At 38.1% G+C, this 22,287-nt stretch overlaps 1 pseudogene; it reads right to left on the bottom strand.

The window, feature by feature from the left end:
• Nucleotides 1-2,160: 2,160 nt before the first annotated feature.
• The window catches only part of LOC106748513, a 37,331-nt pseudogene continuing 17,204 nt past the window's right edge, over nt 2,161-22,287 (bottom strand).

Genomic DNA, 22,287 nt, shown 5'->3' with positions numbered 1-22,287 from the left:
GTCGCTTTTCTATCGCGCACCCCTCGATTAGCATCCATTGATACTTAAAGGTTGTCAACGGTGCTATGATTGACATAATATATTTGCCGTCGATTTTTCTGCCCTTTTCTTCTCTTGCGATTACGCATGCTCTGATACGGAAATTGAAGTTATTTTGCGTACGAAGGCTTTAAAGTTAACCACAAGAAGCTGCCACTTCGCGCAGTGACACTGTCGAATTAATTTATATGCTGAAAATTTACCTGCAGCTGTTTGAGAAAGTTGTATAAAATTTTAATCACGCAAACGTTTTTCGAAATAGATGGACGAAAATTACTGTTTAGTTGCACAGTAAATGTAGTAGTGTAGCACTAAATACATAATGTAGCGAGATATTAACCTTTGTGTCAATGGTTAGACACTCAGATATCTATTTTAAATAAAATAATATAATTTTTGCTTATTTTTTCATGCGAATTTTGTTATAATACTTCAGATTCTGCGAATAAAACAGAATTTGTTTGCGCCAATTTGATGTCTTTATATTTTTTATAGCAGGTTTTATTTAGCAGCTGCATTAACGGAAAGGTAAGAATGTATCCATTGACCCAAGGGTTAAAAGCAAGTAAATTACGACATCGTTAAATGTAGACAAAGGTGACCCGAACCCCGCCGCTCGGTGGCTTTGTGCCCCCCCGGCCGGTGGGGTGGTCGTCCGGTTTTCTGGTCGACCGTGCTCGGTACAATCCTGTGGTTCCGACGTAGCTCGCTGGATTTTCAGGCGTTTTTTTAATACGAGGAAGTGTAAGTATGTGTGACCGAGTGAGTCAAGACGTGGAGGTCGGTAATTGCTATTTATTTTATATTCTATGCTGCTCGGTACAGTGTACGTGACATCGGGCCGTACTTTAAATCTATCTATTCGTATGTAAGCATTTAGGTTATAGGTTTAGACACGTTGTCCCGTGTTCTGCGGTATTATGTTATCCGGTCTTAGTCGGCGTTCGGCGTATCGAGGTTCGCGGCGCTCGCGGTGACGGCGGGGCGCGGGCGCGGTGTTATGGTCCCGTCGTGTTGATCGATGCGGTCCGTGTGTTGTTGCAGCGCTTTAAAGTCTCGCGGCTTGCGTCGACGTGCATGCGGCGGGATGCATTCGCGGATCGCACTATTTCAGTACGCGGTGGTTGGCTGCGCGCGGAGTGCTCGCGTCGGTCGAGCCCTGGAACGGAGGGCACGCGGTATCGCGCTCCGATACGGTATCAGCGGGCTCGGCCGGGCCGGCCTGGCCGATGTGCAGCTGGCGGCGGTCGACGGATTCCGGTGACACCTCCGGTGAGGTGCGGCTGGAAGCATGGACAGACGCGCTTCGTCTGCTCGTCGCGCGGCGCGGATTACGGTGCGGAATGCCGGGGCGTTCGCTTGCCCCGGAGGCGCAATGTCCTATGGCCGGAGTGCAGCGGGCGAGGTCGAAAACTCTCGACGGAGACTGTGAACGCACCACCCATCATTCCTATTCCCAGGTCCGCCACGAGCGAGAAGACCGGGAACTCTCGATGGAGACGGCGAACTCACCGTCCCGTAAAGGTATTTGTGAGTCCAGCGCCCGCGACTTCCACGGGAAAGACCGCGTAAACACGACCTTGGTCTTGCGGGAAAGGAAGGATGTCGAGTGCGGCTGCAAACACACAGCTGTGACGGCGCACACACCGTCGCGGTTCCTCGACCTTGGGATCGGGATCCGGAGCAGCCTGCGATTTCTCGATCCGGCTGACTCCGGTTGAATCGGCCTCTTCTTCACGGCGGAGCGGATTTATATACCGCTTCCGCCGTGTGTTTTTAGCATCCCGTTGTTTACAACAACGGTTTGTTGCTTAGCGCAGGCTCACACGCGAGTCACGTGTGCCCGCGTGCCACGTGCGTGCTGAGTGTGAAGGTTTATGTGTGGCGTTGAGCGCCGTTAACAGCCGACGTTCGGTCGGCCGCGGTGTTCGCCGGAGGGATGCATCGTTACACAAATAAGTAGCTTGTATTGTTACATAGAAGTGTGTATTTGTTTGGTAAAAATAAAATAAGTTGCAGGTAGTGCGTATAAAAATCTATTCGTTCGTTTATTATAAAAGTCGATTAGTAGTCAGTTGCACGATATTCGGATTCGCGTCATTTTATTTTGCGTTATCTCCATTAATCTTTCATTGTCAGCAGGGCAGATAAGTATCCCATTGACGTCTTCAACACCTAAATGAAGTAAAAATCATGCATAAGGAACAATCTTATTGTCATATACGGTAACAATGACAAATAATAGCATTGAATATAATATGAAATGCAAGCTTCCAAGCTAAGAAATATCGCGTTTCTTCTTTCGAGTCGACTTAAAGACTCGTTACTTTTTGAATAAATGTATCGATAATAGATAAAATCGTCATTTTTGTCGTTATTTTGTAAATATATAAAATATTTGTCGTAGTAATTTTTATGTACATTAGGAGTAAAGGTTACTAAATATTATAACAAAATTTAGATAATAATTCTTGTAAAAAATCCCCTTAAAAGTTATTGGAATAAGCAATAAAAGTTGTTTTAAATCATTGTTTCATGAATAACGTTACGATAACTGTCATAATAACTAATTACTTTATAATATTAGGTTAGTGCATATGAAATTTCGGATTTTCTTTACATGAACGTTTATCTCCCTGCTTCCGTTATACTTTTGTTTTTGGCATAACCTCTTTTACAGTCGTATTGTCCATTGCCAGAGTCACATTTTAACAAAGAAGATTTTTTCAAAATGGGCTCTTTTGTTATCTATTTTGAATTTTCTACGGATATGAATTCAACCGATATTCGTATAATTATTTTATATAAATATAAACTTAGCAATAATGCTGCAAAAGCTACACGCAATATAAACCGGGCGTTTGGGGAGAATACTGTTAACAAACGAAAAGTGCAGCGCTGGTTTGAAAAATTTCGGTCTAGTGATTTTTCTCTACAAAATGAACCACGTGGAAGACCCATAACGTCTGTGAATAATGATGTTCTGAAAGCATTGGTGGAAACGAATCCTGTATCTACAAGGGAACTTGCTATCAGAATGAAAGTCGACCTTAACAACATTGCGACATCTTTCTGAAATTGGCAAGGTGAAAAAAATGGGTGAGTGGGTACCGCACGAACTAACCGAGCGAAATAAGCAGAATTGCTTGAACGTATTCTTATCATTACTAACCCGATTTCATCGAAAGCCATTTTTCTATCGAATTATTACTTGTGATAAAAAATGGGTTATTTACGACAATAGGAAAAGATGTGCTCGGTGGCTTGATAGGGATGAGACTTGTGCTTGTATTCCAAGGCCATCATTTCATACACGAAAAATTTTAATAACAGTTTGGTGGAATGTGACTGGAATAATTCACTACTCATTCCTTCGAACTGGGGAGACAATTACAGCCGAAAAGTACTGCTAGTACATTGATGAAATACATAAAAAATTGAAAATTATACGCCCATCGCTTATTAATCGGTATGGCCCAATACTTTTCCACGACAACGCTCGGCTGCATACGTCGTACAAAACGATTGCAAAATTATATGAGTTAAAATATGAAATTTTGCAACACCCAGCTTATTCACCAGATCTTTCGCCAACCGACTTTCAGTTTTTTAAACATTTAGAACTGTTTTTACGGGCTAAACACTATGAAAATGTTGACAATCTGAAAAATTCCATATCAGAGTTTATTGATTCCAAAAATCAGAATTTCTTTAAGACAAGTATTTATGTATTAAAATCTCGTTGGGAAAAGTGTGTCCAAGCAAATGGAGCATATTTTGATTAAATAAACAACTTTTGGAAAAAATATATTCTATATATTCACTTAAAAATCCGACATTTCAAATGCACCAACCTAATAGTGAGTCATAATTGTTAAAGCTGCTTTTTATTCTATGAGACAAATTACCGATTGTACGTAAAATCGATTTAACGACGTATGGATGGTGATTGCGTAGATATACCATGCAAGCTGCTGGTCCAAGCGCGATATATTAGCAAATATTGCTTTAGTTATACATTTTAACGTAATTTGATTTTAGTTTTTCATGTGTTTGTATTTTGCTCTTGGGCTAGCAGTTCACATGGTATATACGCGATGATTATTTACGAGAATGATTTGAAAAGTAATTTAGTTCCCATACTCATAAAGAACATGAGTAGTAACTATATATATGGTTATATAGTTCCTTTTCTATTAATAACTCACGCGAAATTTTAAATAATTTTGCCGTTAATTTTTTGTTCAATAGTTAATTTGTTTAATATAAGCGTTTCAAGTGATAGTGCAAAATAGATAAAATTGGAATTCGAGATATGATTCAATCCTTTTTTTTTTATAAAAGAAAACAGTGGAAGAAATCCATGAAACAATTTTTCTTAAAATTGAGTGACTCATATCTTTTCTATGAAATTGTTCGACTTTGAATAAACGAATTCAAGTGTGGCAGAACAAATATCAAAGATGCATTACGTTTTAGATATCCGAACAACTGTCATGTCAAAAAATATCAATAAAGTTCATGATATGGTTTTATCCGACAACCGAATGAAAGTACGCAAGATAGCAGAGACTATGCGCATCTCAACTGAGTGAATTCATTTCATTTTACATAATGAATTGAATATGAAAAAAACTTTTTGCAAGATAGGTGCCGCGTTTGCTCACTGCGAGCAAAAACGAGTGCGTATGCGAATATAAGCTGACTGTTTGGAAGTATTTAAGGAAAATTCAACGGATCTCATGCGGCATTTTGTAATCGTGGATGAAACTTGGTTTCACCATTATATATATAAGCAAAAACGTAAACCAAAAAGTGGAATTTGAACGAAACAGTTCCAAAAAAAACGAAGACCGTACTATCGGCTGGAAGGTTAAATGTATCAGTTTTTTAGGATGCAAAAAGAATTCTCCTGATCGACTACTTTGAAAAAGGAAATATCGTTATTGGCTGATACTACAGATAATTTACAGAAGATTTTTGGAGAAGTTAAAGGCAACGATCGGTGAAAAACATCTCAAAATGGACAAAAAGTGTTTCACCATGACAATGTATCAGTGCATTCAAACATTGCCTCCCAATAAAAATTAGCTAAATTAAAGTTAAACATTCTTCCGCATCCACAGTACTAGTCTGATTTAATTCCTTTGGATTTCCATTTATTCCCTATATAACTAAAAATTTTCCTGGTTGGAAAGAGATTTGTCTCAAATGAAGAGACGATAGAAGTCGTCGAAAACGACTATTTTGTGAACTTCGAAGAAACCCGTTTCCAGGAGGGAATCAGAACCTGGAAAAACGTTGAAGGAAATGCGTCGAGCTACGAGGGAATTATATTGAAAAATTAAATGCTCTATGAAATCTTAAAAACTGGTGTCCTTAATATCAAAGTTAGTCTTTCCATCTACACCTTCCTTCTAAACTACTATCGCATACGTCGCAAAATCGATTAGGCGTACAGTCGGTAATCCGTCTCATAGGATAAAAAGCAGCTTCAACCATTCTAATTCACCTTGTATAGGTAAGTCACGTAAGTAATCAGAGTTAAGAAATAACGTGTTATTTATAACGTAGTTACCGTTAAAGGGGAAGCAAAAGTTGGTATGGGTCTAGAAGATTGTATGGGCGGCCGACGTCGATGTAACGATAAAACTACTAAAAATGCCCACTGAGACCTGACAAGAAATTCGGGAACTTGAATTGAGTCAGCTCTGCCAACAAATCCTACTCTTACGTCCACGAAGGCAGTAATGTCGCGTGGCTCCTGGGCAATGCATTCTGCATCTAACGAGAGAAAGTAATAGGCGAATTTCCAGTGCCTACGAATAACTGGAACAAATCGACTAAAGTATGGTAACCCTAACAAAAACATCCTTGGTCCTCCAGGATGAAGGTTTGGGCATACAGTTAGGGCTAACAACCCATTTCGGTAAAAAACTTTAATATTAAGAAACCAGAAGGAATGCCTCGGATAGGACGGTCATACTGACGACAACTAGACAAACGAAATATGGAAATGAAGTGAGGAACTTGGAATGTGAGAAGCTTATATGAGACCGCGACAGCCAAGAGTTTGGTGGAGGAACTAACCAAATACAGAATTCAAATCCTGGCATTGCAGGAAACGAGATGGAAAGACTGTAATATAATTAAAATCGGGGATTATACAATTTTCTGCAGTGGTGCTCAAAAATATATGCTGGGAGTAGGCTTAGCTGTACACAGGAATCTCTTCAACAGTGTCATGGAATTCTGACCAGTGGACGACAGAATATGTGCTATTAGTGTGAGGATTAAGTTTTTCAGTCTGAGTCTAATGCACGTGCCGAAACCGAGGAAAAGGACGAACTCGTGAAAGATGCTCTATAACACACTAGAATCTTATGACCTATAACACATTTGAACGGACATATGATTTCCTCAATGCCCTTAAATGATATTCAAATAGTGCTTCGGGATATAAACGCCAAAATTGGAAGAGAAGCCATACATAGACCGGTTATAAACAAACAAAGCCTGTGCATGCAATATCAAACTATAACATTCTGCGGACAATAGATTTTGCAACTGTAAAGTATGGCGGTGGTATCAACATTTTTCCCCAGAAAAGATATCCATAAACAAACGTGGAGATCCCCTGATGGGGAAACGAATACCAAAATAGATCATGTCTCAATAAAGAGAAGAGGCCTGTCGAGTGTAATGCAAGTAAAATCATACAGACATCCAAATATCGAATCAGATCAGGTTTGATGGAGTTAAGATTCCGCTGCCGGATTCTAAGTAGAACGTTAAAACCGGACGCTAGATGTAAGAGATTTAATACTGTAAGCCTGGAAAATCCGAAAAAGCTCCGAGAGTACCAACGCACACTAAAGGAAAGATTAAACAACGCGGTCGGTAGCGAGCGGACAGACGAGGTGAACTGGGGGAATGTGTGAGACAGTATTTTAAACACCGTGGAAGAAATAGTGGAATATCAAAGGAAGGGCAAGAAGGAAGATTGCTTTGATGAAGAGTGTAGGAGCGCAATAGCGAAAAAAAGTAGCCTCAGAATGAAATGGCTAAGTAGGCCAACGAAAAGGAAGAAACTAGAGCATGAATTTGCGAGAAAGGAGGCAAAAATAATATAAAGAAGAGGCACCAGTCTGCCAGCAACCGCATTGCACAATTATAGAAGAATTTCCAGGAAAGCAACAAACCTACCTATGAAACCTAAGAAAACTTGCAAAGAGATAAACATTCCTCGGAGAGGTTTCAAATCTGTGTCCAATGTATGCAGAAATCTGGAAGGAAATGTGGTGACGGGAAGAGAAAAGATAATGAATACATGGAAAGAATTTTTCCAAAAGCTGTTGAAAGGGGAAGAGAGACAGGAAAGAGTGGAGTGGTCGTACTCACGCATGCACGACAGTAACGAGAGTAAAGAGGAAATACCCTTCTCAATGAAAGAGGTGAAGGAACAGATTAGTCAACTGAAGAACAATAAAACACCACATAGATAATATACTTGCAGAGCTAATCAAACTATGAGGGGGAGCCGCTTTGGAGGCGGTGCTTAAAATATTAGAACAAGTATGGAAAGAAGAAAAAATCCCAAAAGAGTGGGAAGAAAGTGACATCTGCTCTATCTATAAAAAGAGGAGACAAATTTATGTGCAATAACTATAGAGGAATCTTCCTGATAAACATCACTTACAAAATTCTCACTTCTATTATAAGACATCAAATGGAATTGCACGCAGATAAAGCCATACCGTGTTTCCGACGTGGTAGGTCGACGATGAATCAACTTTTCACGGTGCGACAAATCCTGTGGAAGTACTGGGAACAAGGCATCGATGTGTACTAACTGTTCGTATATTTCATATAGGCGTATGATAGTATTAAGAGAGATAGCCTGTACAGCACCATGTTGGACTTAAGAATCCTCCCAAAGCTGGTCAGACTGATAAAAATGAAGCTGTCTTCATCTAGGTGCATAGTAAAGATCCAGGGAGAGCTGAAGCCTGAGTTCCAGCCAAGAGTTTGGTGGAGGAACTAACCAAATACAGAATTCAAATCCTGGCATTGCAGGAAACGAGATGGAAAGACTGTAATATAATTAAAATCGGGGATTATACAATTTTCTGCAGTGGTGCTCAAAAACATATGCTGGGAGTAGGCTTAGCTAAGGAAAGCTTGAAGCAGGGGAACGGCCTGATTCCGATGCAATTTAGGACTGGAGAAGGTTGTAAGGAAAATCGAAATAGATGTTAACGGCACATTTTATCACAAATCGCGTCAGCTGGCCGGGTACGCAGATAACATTAATAGCTTTGCAAGATCTCTGGGAAACCTTAGAAAAACCTTCAAAGAGCTGGGAGAGGCAGCGAAGAAAATCGGATTGTAGGTTAACGAGGGAAAAACAAAAATGCTAGTTGTGACTAGAAAAACCAGAGAAGTGGATACACCTTAGAGAGTATTGTTTTGAGGAGGTACAGAATCTCAAATACCTGAGGGCTGTAATAACCAAAGATAATGATGAATTCAGGAATGTTCAGGAAAGGATCAAGGCAGCAAACAAAGCGTATTTCTCAGTACTACCGATATTGAAATCTAAAGATGTTCATACGAACATGAAAATCGTGCTATATAAGACGTAACTGCCTAATACGTGCCTAATCTTGCTGCTTAATACGTAGTATGGTTACGTACAGAGAGGAAGCACAGACAATGATGCAGCAAATCATTTACACCCTGGATGCTCTTGAAAGGAAAGTATTACGGAAAATATACGGGTCACTCCAGAAGAAAGGGACATGAAAAATTAGGTATAACTATGAAATATACTCCTATAATATATGAATTTAGATGTGAGGCACCCAGATTGTCAGAGTATCTGAGAATTATAAGACTGACATGGGCGGGCACGTACAACGTGTGGAGAATACGAGAATATCAAAGAAGACATTGACGGCTAGGACCCATAATAAGCGCCCGAGACCAAAAGCCAGGTGGGAGGATGGATTGGAGATGAATGTGAGAGCTCTACTGCATGTGAGAGATTAGAGACAGGAGTGGAGGGCCAGACTTCTAGAGGCCATGGCTCATGTCTGAGCTGCAGAACAATTGAATGGATAGAGTTATCCTTAAAGTTAATTTGTTAATTATGCATAGAAGATACAGCTCCAATGACCTTAACCTTCATATATATTGCCAAGGAAATGGTCCTGAGTAATAATCAAAAGGTTTTATGCGTTGCTCATTGTTCATTAAAAAGTTATTAACAAAAGACTGTATTGAACACATACACGTATTTACGTAGGGGATATACCTCCAATGACCTTAATCTTGACATATACGGTAGAGATCACTTTTCTGAGTAACATTCCGAAGATATTACCTATTGTTCACTATTTATTAAAAAAATATTAACAAAAAAACGAAAATTTGCATCCACCCACATCGACTGGTGCGTAAAAGTAATTCCACTGGACCACTAATTAGAAATTCTGTTTATAAACTGGGAAGACCGCATAGCTTATATAAGAAATCAACTATTTGAATATTTAATAGAATTTTCTAATTGATGGCCCAGCGGAAAGACTTTTACACACCGGTCGATGTGTGTATATGCTTATTTCCGTTTTTTTGTTAATATGTTTTTAATGAAAAGTGAGCGACAGATAAAACCTTCGGAAGGGTACTTAGGAAGGTGATCTTTACTATATATGACAAGGTCACGTATTATGTGAAGCATTTATTAGGTATATAAATGAATAATCCAAATTTTTGAACAATATTTGAGATATATTTTAAAAGAGAGGAAAATTTTTCAATCAAAGTATTCGCCGTTGCTTTCTATAATTTTAAGACATTTTTCAGGCAGTTGATGAATTCCATCTTGGAAAAATGTTGTGTCTTTGGACATGATAAAGTCACCAAGCCATTTTCTGATCTCGTACACTGATTGGAAGTGAGCATTGGAAAAGGTATGTTGCATCGACCGGAATAAATGATAACCGGATGGAGCAATGTCTGGTGAATACATCGGGTGCTGCAAGACGTTCCAGCCAAGATTCATTATGGTGTTTCTTGTCTCGGAAGCAATATGAGGCCTGCCGTTGTCATGAAACAATTTTACAGGACGTTTTCCTTTGCCAGTATAAGGGCGTTTCTGTTCCAGTTCTTGACTCAAGCGGAATAATTGGCGTTGGTAGCCGTTGGTAGTCCGCAGTAACTGTTTTACCCTGGTTCAAACAGTTTTTCAAAGTTCATAATAGAGCACGCCCTTAATATTCCACGAAATGCAGAGAAAAGCTTGTTCCGAAACAATTGGGCTTTGCGACCAATGTTAATGGTTTGCCTGGATTTAACCACGAATTTCTGCGTTTCAGGTTGTCATAGAGTATCCGTTTCTTATCGCCCATAACGATTTTTTACAAGAAAGACTTTCGGCGCTGCTTACTGAGAAAAAAAGACACTCTGCCACTTGTTGATTTTTGGTGGTTTCTCTAAGTTCATGCCGAACCCATTTTCCTCCTTTTTGGAACTTACCCATTTCATGTAGGCGTTTGTAAACGGTTTGCTGCATTACTCCTAACTGCTTTCAAGCTCTTTTTGCGTTTATGCCGAATTTTAAGCGAGCAATTGTTCCAAATCATCGTTGTCGCATTTTCGAGGGCCTCCAGGATGTTGTTGGTGGATCAAACTAAAATCACCGCTATTAAAATTCTTAAAATCAAAATTCGCACACATAATACAACACTTTTGCCGAAAAAAAGACAAATCGCTTCGCATGCTCTTGCATTTTTTCTTTATTAAAATTCATAAGGAATACAGTATCGGATGCACCTTATCTATTGCCATGTTTGACTCTATTGAACTGAATACTTTTAAAGGTTATGTTGGGCCTTTTGCCATACTAAATGTCATCTTTAATAGATATATATTAACACTACATAACCGCCAAAGAGTGGGAAAATCCATTAATTTTAAAATGAATTTTTTAACTGCTTAAAACCATTTGGATTATTCACTTATACACATAATACTTACATAATAAATAATTCTAATTCGTATTTTTTCTTTTGTTAACAACTTTTTAATGAACAATGAACGGCGTATAAAACTTTTTGATTATTACTCAGGACCATTTCCTTGATAAGTCAAGGTCATTCGAGCTGCGTCCCCTATAATGCGTAATTACCGTTACGTTTCTTCAGTAACTATTTGATAACGAAGTTATATTTTCTCATTGCTATCAATAACACGTTACATTTTTTGAATAATAATAATAATAATGACTGGCACTACAGCCTCGGTTGAGGCCTGGGCCTACTTCTCTCTTTTTACATATGCATGCGGTGCACAACACAGGTTGCTTACCAGGTGTATGCATAAGTTTTTTCCGGTTTAACTAAGAGATGGCGCCAGCGAAATGTACGCAGCGCATTAATTTGACACATACGTCATTTTGTTTGTCTGACATTTAAAACTACAAACACATACAAGTTGAGTCCGCCAAAAACTAGCGTCTTTGTTTTATCGTTCAGTGATCATGTCAAGTTTTGTGCCTGAAAAAGAACATTTGCGGCACGCATTGCTTTTCTTATTTAATCAAAAGAAAAAGGTTGTTGAAAGTCATCGTTTGCTGGTAGAAACATATGGTGAACACGCTCCATCGATTAGAACATGTGAGACATGGTTTCGACAATTTAAAAATGGTGATTTCAATGTGAAAGACAGTGAACGCTCTGGTAGACCACAAAAATGCGAAGACGAGCAATTGCAGGAGTTATTGGATGATGACCCAACTCAAACTCAACGGCAATTAGCAGAAGCATTACATGTATCACAAGAAACAATCAGCAGACGTTTACGAGCAATGGGAAAGATCAATAAACTCGGTAAATGGGTCCCACACAATTTGAATGAACGTCAAATGGAAAATCGCAAAGTCACTTGTGAAATGCTGCTTCAACGCCACGAAAGGAAATCATTTTTGTATCGAATTGTGACGGGTGACGAAAAATGGATTTATTTTGAAAACCCGAAGCGGAAAAAATCGTGGCTTTCACCTGGCGAAGCCGGTCCATCAACACCAAGGCCAAATCGCTTCGGGAAGAAGACCATGCTCTGTGTCTGGTGGGACCAAAGCGGTATTGTGTATTATGAACTCTTGAAGCCCGGCGAAACCGTTAATACACAACGCTATCGCTATCCAACAAATGATTAATTTAAACCACGCATTAATCGAAAGACGACCGGAATGGGCCAGAAGACATGGCAAAGTGATTTTGTTACACGACAATGCGCCGTCTCACACAGCAAAACCAGTGAAAGACAGCTTGAAATCGCTTGGATGGGACATCCTTCCGCACCCGCCGTACTCCCCAGACCTGGCGACATCTGACTATCACCTCTTTGCATCAATGGGGCACGCGCTCGCAGAGCAGCATTTCAGCAATTTCGAGGAAGTTGGAAAATGGCCCGCCTTTCGGATCGACGCGGCTCTTTTATTGTCTCTCCGTATTTTTTAGGGGGGATGTATTAGCGACAGGTCAGCGGGCACATGCCGTCCGGAAATTGTGTGGTGGCGTGTGCACCACTTTATTGCAACGCGGTGCTTTTCTTGCAAGCACATTCATGGTGTTGTCGAAACGTTCTTAGTGTTTCGACAACGCTAAGGTGAATATATTAACGTGCGGTTATAACAATTATCGGAGGCGGGGACACTTTGAAATTCCCCGTCTCCACTGGACGGGACGGGTCCCCGACCCGGGACGGAGTTAACAGGTAATACTCCGCCCCGGGCAAAAAGACAGGACAGTGTAGAGGATGGTGGATTCGTAGTTCCTCCCACTTTCCCGTACTGAGTAACGGGCGTGCAGAGGTCCGCGGAGCTATAATCGCGGACCTCTGAACGCGCCGGGGAGACCGCGACGCGGGCAGGGATTCCCGTGTCCCGATCTCGCCTCCCCTCAAGGGGGCGCGGTGGGATACCTGGTGCAGCATCCTGCCGCTGACGGAAGAACCGGAGCGACAAAATGAGCCACGATCAGGATGGCTTAGAGGCGCGGCGAGGGGGGTCGGAAGAATTCTGCACGCGATGCCCGGCCCCCTCCCACTTGGCTCCAATCAAAGACCAAGTTACGGCGCAGAGGCGGCACCCCCGAGGGTTTTAGTGGGTGCGAGTCCTACATACCCCAGAGAGCCTCCCCGGCCTTTTGGGGGATATAGGCATTTTCTCGGGTTACAAAAGAAAGAGGTCACATTAAACTTTTTAAATGAAATAGTCTACTTTTTATTGCATATGCTTGTAGCTTATTTTAAGAACTTTCCAAAACACTCACAAAATTTCTGCGCACGCGCACACGTATACACACGCATACACAAACATACACATGTACACATAAAAGGTATAATTCCAATCATGCACACGGTGCACCTTGGGTAATGCTAATATTGACGGTACTGTAATTTTATAATTTCAAAACTCGAGATGTACTTAACAAATAAGTACTTTGTCGTAGTGTTTTGAAAATATCTCGAAATAATCATTAGAATATGCAATAAAATTAGATTGTTCCATTTAAAAAATTCAATATGGGCATAAAAGGTATAATTCCAATCATGCACACGGTGCACCTTGGGTGATGTTAATACCGACGGTACTGTAATTTTATAATTTCAAAACTCGAGATGTACTTAACAAATAAGTACTTTGTCCTAGTATTTTGAAAATATCTCGAAATAATCTACAAGAATATGCAATAAAATTAGATTGTTCCATTAAAAATTCAATGTGGGCTTGTCCTGATCTTGGTGATGCCACCCAAGGCCAAACTGATAAGATTAGTAAATAGATTATTTTAATCTCTACAACTTTTAACTGAAATATTTTTTTCAAAAATTTATTGTTTTCGTGATATTTTAGCATTCTTCTACTTTTACATAACCCTGTATATGTATATATGAGCAGAAGCGAATCTTAAAAAAAGATCTTTGAAACTCAATAAAATTGTATTGACATGTTACTTTATAAGCAACGATAATGGTAACGAGTCACTTTTTTAATATATAACAAGTAACAATAACACGTTAATTTTTTTCAAAGAGTAACGAGTATCAATTACAAGTTACTTTTCGAAAGTAATTTTCCTAATTTTGTAAGTAATGAATTAATTTTGAAAAATAAATTTCCTATGCTTGATACAAATTATAATTGAAGATGATAAAACGACAATTATTAAATTATCCACAGTCAATTCACAGTCTAAAAGAAAAAAATATTATGCAACAGTTAGATTGATCGAAAAACATACTCTAATTTTTTTTCACGGACATCTCACCGTTCCGAACAATTCCAGCGAGAAGGTCGCGAATTTTCCAGCTGTCAGTTTAAGAGGAATTGTAGATCGATATACGATAAACATCAAGTCTTTTGCATCCTTCGACGGCAGATCGTACCATTTGCATTCGTACACGCTATACGCTATGCCGGTGCTCTAAAAATTAGATTTTCACCTCGCATATGTCGCATTAGTTCGCACAGCTCACTATTTTACCTCCATTAGAAGTTTTTCAGCTGAGTAACAGTAAGTGTACAAAGGCAATAACACCAGTGAGACATAAGACACGAGAAAAGCCATCTTGACGTCAGATATCTCTGAGTTCTTGTCAGTGATTTTCTGCAAATGCATTGATAAAAGTTACACATGGTAACCAAATTTTCTAGTATATATTAACAAAGTTCGGTATATATAGAATATTAGCGTGAATATTTGAATAATTATTATTGTTAGAGAACACCATAATTATTTGTAAACAGGGTTGGGTAGTAATTAGCTAATCAGTTAGAAATTAAATTAAAAAGTTAAAAAGTTAATAACATTTAACGTAACATAGTTACCTTTAAAATGAATTAAATTAAATTTAAACTAATTATTTTTAACTCCAATTTTTTAATTTTGTTTTTATATAAGTTAAAATATTTCTTCAATGATTATTTTCTAGTAAAAGACATGGAGAGATACGAAGGCTACATTCACCGAAAAAAGCAAACCGGTGATTGTTATTTGTAAACAGAACATTCTATTAGATTCTTGATAAATTTAGGATTATATATTAACACTTTCACAACCGCATGTTAGCGCAGTGAAACGTCGTCAGTGGCCGGCAATATTTTGGAAGAAAAAACTTTACGTAAATTCATGAAACAATTATTATATCATTATTATGACGTGCTAAGAAAAGTTTTGCAAGTGGCTTGCCACTGGTACCACGTGGGAGTCACCGGCAAATAGCGACTGGCCTATCAATGGTACCACGTGAGTGTCACCGGCAAATAACGACTGGCCTACCAATGACACCACATGAGTGTCACCGGTATACAACGACTGGCCTGCCCATGACACCACATTGGTGTCAGCGGTTGTGAAAGTGTTAATAAGGAGCGATAGTTACTGAGTTGTTTTCTTTTTGCTGAATGCAGCCAAAGTCGTTTCGTTGGCTACATATCATCTTAAAATAACCTTATAATACTTAGCCAATGAAACAACTCTATGTCTCTCAGTGTCCTCTTGCAGGAAAGTAACCAAAGTAAAAGTGTAGCGTGAAAATAATTTGTCGCAATTATTATTTCACAGCTAGATTGCAAATTCCTTTGTTTTTGAGCAGAAAAGTGAATCCCAATAATTATATATATATATTACGCAGCACATTCACCCATATTTAAGCCAGTATTCCTAGACGAATCATATTTAAGATCGTCTAAAGTTTAGCTTGAGATGTTTTGTAGGCAATGCAATAAGCAACACAGTATCTAAAGATGAACTTAACTCAGTCTTAAATATAAGATTTGACTATGAATATATAACAGGCTATAATCTATATCTAACGAAAAAAAAAAACCGATTCATTATACATTGCACGTTATAATATAGCACGTTCTGTTTACTTTCGAAGTTGTTAAAATGTAATAAATATTTCTAATTGTTTTAATATACTAGGTGTCAGCCAATTAAAGATAAAACGTTTGCAGCGTATGCAAATACGGATCAAATTTTAAAGTATTTCACTATTTTGTAAATTTCACATAATTATTAAGGAATAAATTATATAATATTAGCGAATATGTGCATATGATGCGGTAGAACGAACATTTCGGATAAAATATTGGGTTGGCAAATAAGTCCGTTCGGTTTTTTTGACTGGTATAAGATACAATTTATTTAATATACAAAATATATACTAATCAATAATGTATTGACCATTCTTTTCTATGACTTCTGGCCATCTTTTTACCAATTTCATAATCCCACATTCATAAAACGTCTGAGGTTTACCAGCAAAAAACTGATCCAGTTGCGTTTTAACAGCTTCATTATTAGCAAAGTTTTTCCCGTTCAGAAAATGTTGCAGCGACCAGAACAAATGATAATCAGAGGGTGCCAGGTCTGAATAAGGAGGGTGAGGCAAAACATCCCAGCCAAGCCTTAACAATTTGTTCCGGGTAGTTAATGAAGTATGAGGTCTGGCATTGTCGTGGTGGAAGACGACTCCTTTTCGATTTGCCAATTCTGGACGTTTCGAACGTATTGCTTGATTCAATTTCGTTAATTGGGAGCAATATACAGTTAAATCGATCGTCCTGCCTGATGGTAAGAGCTCATAATAAATGATACCTTTATAATCCCACCACACTGAGAGCATAATTTTCTTCGGGTCAATCCTGCCTTCGAGGTTGTTTGTGGTGGTTCACCGCTGCTTCCCCATAATCTTTTACGTACTACGTTATCGTAGACGATCTACTTTTCATCTCCCGTAACCAACCGCTTCAAAAATGGATCGTTTTCTTGGCATTTTAGCAGCACGTCGCAGATGGAAATGCGAGCGGTTAAGTTGGCCTCGGTTAGTTCGTGCGGCACCCAAACATTGAGGCGAGAAACGTATCCCAACTGACGCAAATGGTTTGTGTGGGATATATTAAGTGTCGTAGCAATCTCTCGTACTGTTTGCGATGGATTTTTGTCGACGGTATTCTTTATTACAGCTGAATCAATCTCTGCTGGACGACCAGAACGGGACGCGTCACTAACATCAAAATCTCCAGAACGGAATTTGGCAAACCATTTTTGACACACACGTCCTGTTAAAGCATCGTCCCCATACACATTACAAATCTTTTTAAGAGCTTCCGCAGCTCGTTTGCCTTTTTTGAAATAAAAAAGTAAAATATGGCGAAAATGGACGTTCTTTTCTTTCATATTTGCAACCGTGCTGTATGCACAATACTCTGGTATTAACCGGCGTATGTTTACAAATAGGTTAGGTGGAACGTCGCTTTTCAGCTGCGCAAGCGCATTGTGCGATAGCGTTGTGGAAAAGAGATAGCAGAACGAGTAAACCTACTTCGATTAAAAAACCGAACGAACTTATTTGCCATCCCAATATTATTTAAGATAATACAAAACTTATTGACGATATTCTGACAACAACAGGCGGTATACCAGGTTGATTGATAAGTCCTTAGAATGAAAATGAAAAAAATTTGTTATCAAAACACAACTTCATTCTTAAAAATAATCTCTTTTTAGCTCAATACTCCGAATTCAACGAGTTTCTAGCTTCTTTAAGCCTTGCAAATAAAAAGAAGTTTCTAAGTGTCCAAAATATGCGTCTGTTTCCCATTCAACCTCTTCATTTGAAGCAAATCTCTTTTCCTGGAGCCATCTTTTGATATTTGGAAACAAGTAGAAGTCACACGGGGCCAGATCTGGAAAATACTGTGGATGTAGGAAAAATTTATACCTCAATTCGCTCAATTATGCCATTGCTTTTACCAATTTGTGAGCAGGTGCATTGTTCTGATGAAAAATAATTTTTTTTTCGCTAAATGATGCCGTGTTTTCTTGATTTCATTATTTAATCGGTCCAAAAATGATGCATAATTCTCTGTTAATTGTTCTTCCAGTTTCAAGTTAATCGATGAGGATTATTCCATGTGCATCCCAAAACACAGTGGCCAGAACCTTTCTAGCCGATTGTTGCGTCTTTGGTCGCTTAAGAGCATTTCTATCTTTTGGAACCCATTGTGCTGACTGTTGTTTCAATTCGGTATATAATGGCGGATTCGTGTTTCATCAACGGTTATGTATCAACGAAAAAATTATTTTGATTTGCGCCTAAACATGTTCAAACATTGCCGATAAGTGCGAATTCGTTCACATTTTTAATCGCTTGTTAGCAATCGCGGCATTCATTTTGCAGTTAGCTTTCTTATATCCAAAAGTTCGTAGGATATTGAACACACGTTCAAATAAGATGCTCACAGCTGCAGCTAGTTCATGCAATTTTACTTAGGAGTCAATTAACACGATATCAAGTGTTTTTTTCATTCATTTCTGGTGTAGTCACCTCATTTAGACGACCACAGAGTCATGCATCCGATGTGCTGGTACAACAACGTTTAAATTCAGAAATCCAGTTACATACGGTTGCATTCAACGGAGCAGACTCTCCCAAAGTGTTTGGAAGTCCTCAATCATTTCTTGCGGTTGCAAACCTTTCAATTAGAAATACTTATTCACTGTACGAATTTCAGTTATTTTCATTTTTACAAAATATCAGAGATTATGTGCTTTTGGTGTATCTTACAAATATACTGTTTGTCATAGTTGTCTGCAACTTTGCAGTGAAAAGTTTAAAGGTTGTTACTACTGAAAATTCACGACGCATTGGAAGTGGCAACACTTCTAATGTGTCATTCTAAAGACTTATCAATCAATCTGGTATAATGCTAATTGCGCATTTTCATTGTCCAGTATCACGCAACGCCTTTTATTCAGAAATCAGTATTGATAATTATTACTGATCATTAATAATTAATAATCAATATAGATTTGAATCTAGATCTTAAATAAGATCTTATTGACGGAGCTTTTTCTATCGTTTCCCGCGCATTCATTCATTAATAATCTTTAATTCCTTAATAATTATTGCAACACTTGCAAAATACCAGAAGATTTTTCAATTCTATAGTTTAATCTGCTCAATCAATATGCAAAGGTTTTGTCAGACACTCTGTGTAATATATATATATATACAGGGTGTCCCAGACACCCGTCTCACCCGATTTTTTTGTAAACGCGACATTTTAAAGAAAAATGTTTCAAACAAAAGTTTTGTGACTTCGAGAGGCACATAAGATGGTGTCATTGGTTTGACCTTGGATAGTCGTTTGAAGATCACGTGAAGGTCACCTTTAATTTCTTAAATAGAAACCCCCATTTTTCAGTACATATTCTTGTAGCTTACTTCGAGAGCTTTCCAAAACGCTACAATGAAACGTTTTTTTAATAAGTACTTTTCGAGTTATGAGGATTGAAAGTTACGGTACCGCCGGCATTAGCATTACCCAGTCGTGATGTATGACATGTCTTATACTGTCACGTAAGGTGTAACAAAATTTTCATTTACCAGTNTATGTGCCCCTCGAAGTCACAAAACTTTTGTCTGAAACATTTTTCTTTAAAATGTCGCGTTTACGAAAAAATCGGGTGAGACTGGTGGTCTGAAACACCCTGTATATATATATATATATACATATATACACATATATATATATATATATATATATACATATATATACATATATAGGTACTCGCTGTTTCCAAAGTTAGGTGGTTTAGCCTGCTTGGAGTTTGGTAGGAGTGGTTTCTTGACCTTCATTTGACCTATGAAGGTCACGTTAACCTTATACTTTGATACATACCTGGATGTAAAATTTCCCGTTCTTTCTGAATCCGGCATTAAAAATAGAGAGTTCCATTTAAAAAAGGTACAGGTAGATGACCCCCACTGTCCTCGACAACTCTATATATATATATATATATATAGACTGACTCACAATCTCGTGCATTATCTTCGTTGTATTCATGATGTCGACGTTTTTGAACCAGATTTCTATCACAAGCTTATTGAGGTAGGTTTTGAACTGCTCAATTGTTAGGATGTCTTTCATCTGGAAAACATTTAGTAAAANTGCTCAGTTGTTAGGATGTCTTTCATCTGGAAAACATTTAGTAAAAGCCTTCATGTAGCAAGGTAGTTGTTATGGCAAACTACTATCATATCACTAATTTTATTTGCAAGGTAGCCTGCCATACTGAGAAAGTGGCTTTAAAGAGAGTTTAATTCGTTCAAAAAATTTGTAATTAAACTGTACGGGGAAACATTTAAAATCCAGAGTTACGTGGTTTAGCCAGCTTGGGGTTTGGTAGAGGTGGTTCCTTAATCTTTATTTGACCTATGGAGGTCACGTTAACTTTGATAGATATCTGGATGTAAAATTTCCCGTTCTTTCTGAATCCGGCATTAAAAATGGGAGTTCCATTTAAAAAAGTGACCTTGACCTTGAAATGACCTTAAAAACTGACCTCAAGGTCAAGGTCATTAGTACAGGTAGATGACCCCCACTGTCCTCGATAACTTTTATCCGAACATTTTTTTCGTAGGTTGCGTAGTTTCGGAGATATCTCCGTTTGTCGATTAAAATGGGTCACCGTGTATATATATATATTTATATGTACATATGTATTGCTTTGCATAATAAACTTCTAATTTTTAACTTTACAAATATTAATTGTATTTTTATATTAACTTTGAACTGAGTTAATTTTATTTTTATAACTTTTAACTTTAAAAAAATACTAACTTGTCCAATCCTGCTTTTAAGATATGCAAAAAGAGAAAGAAAAAGGATCAAAAGAGAAACGTATGTGAGCTGCTCCACTTACTGTAAAAATCTGAAAGATTTCGAAACACAGTTGAAAAGTTGCGGCCACCATATGTACAAATAGCACCGTACTGTAGCAGTTATCAATTGTCTTTGCATTCCTATAAAATTAATATATTATTTGCTTGATATTTAAGTTTCCGTGGTGTGAATAAATACTTGACTTGGCTTCCGAGTTAACGCCAGCGATTTCATTGATTTTTATCCGAGGTTTCGTAAACAATCTAGCATATACGAGATAGGGTAGCTTCTCTTTTTGAAGAAAAGAACTGCCGGAGTTCATATCTCAATGGAAAATCAAATCGAAATTATGTCGAGTTCAAGTCGAAGCCATGTGGAAGTTAATGTTCAATTTAATATTTGTAAAACTTCATCACAATATCTAGAAAACGTTAGGTAGAAATTGACGATCTAATTGTTATCCAATTTATATTATTTCCACATTAAGTTAATATAAGGATAAAGTAATTCGACTTATATATGATATCGACTAGATACCGACTAGATCGTCAATACAAACAGTCGATACAATCAGTCTGTTTGATAAAAGTGTGTACGGTGAAACTCGAAAACAATTTGGGATAATAAATAAAAAAAAACACACACATTATGCGTGATATATTCTGCGATGCTTTATAATTAATAAGTTGTCCAGTCGTCTCCTTTATTAATATTCACCTGGCATCTCCGAGGCATACTTTCTATTAATTTTATAGCATAATCTTTAGATAAAGAACACAATATAAATCGAATCTGTCGAACTAACTACATGACACTATATATCTTCTTTCCAAGGAGCTTTAACTTAATGAGCGACTAAACATTTTCTATGGGATTTATATCTGGCGACTGTGAAGGCCAATTCAATAAATCAATGTCATTTTCTGGTTTCCACGCAGTACAAAGTCTACTCCGACGTTTTGGATCATAGTCCTTTTGCAGTAGCCGATTTTCAATTTAGGTCGTAAACCACTTTTGGGTAGATGGTAATTAAGCTCTCTGATATATTTGATAATTTTGACAGCGTTCAAATTTTCTGTAAAGATATTGTAAAGATGTGCAAAATGCCAAATCGATTCTTTGAGAAACAGCCCCAAATGTGCATCTTTACCGGATGTTTAACGTTCTGCTTCTGAATCTACTGGCGTGGGTAGACCAAGCACTTCTAATAAAACAATTTGCCCAAAAAGAAGCTTTGTCTGAAAAAATTATGTTGTTCTAATAGCGGCACAAATTTTCTTTTGCCCAAGCAAGTCTTTTTCGACGGTTTTCGGACAGTAACGGTTTCATCATTGTGTTCAGAAATGTCATTTCATGAGCCAGTAAACGTCTTCTTATAGTCACATAATATATATAGACACTTTTTATGTAAAATTGTTTGCCCGCCACGTAATGATAAACGAGGATTCTACTCAAACATCCATAAAATCACTCTGTCCTTGTAACGATGCACCCCCCCCCCCCCC

This window comes from Dinoponera quadriceps, unplaced genomic scaffold, assembly GCF_001313825.1.
Source record: "Dinoponera quadriceps isolate SergipeBrazil2010 unplaced genomic scaffold, ASM131382v1 scaffold2907, whole genome shotgun sequence".
NCBI classification, from domain to species: Eukaryota; Metazoa; Arthropoda; class Insecta; order Hymenoptera; family Formicidae; genus Dinoponera; species Dinoponera quadriceps.
The sequence above is the reverse complement of the archived record's forward strand: the minus strand, read 5'-3'. Positions and strand labels throughout refer to the sequence as shown.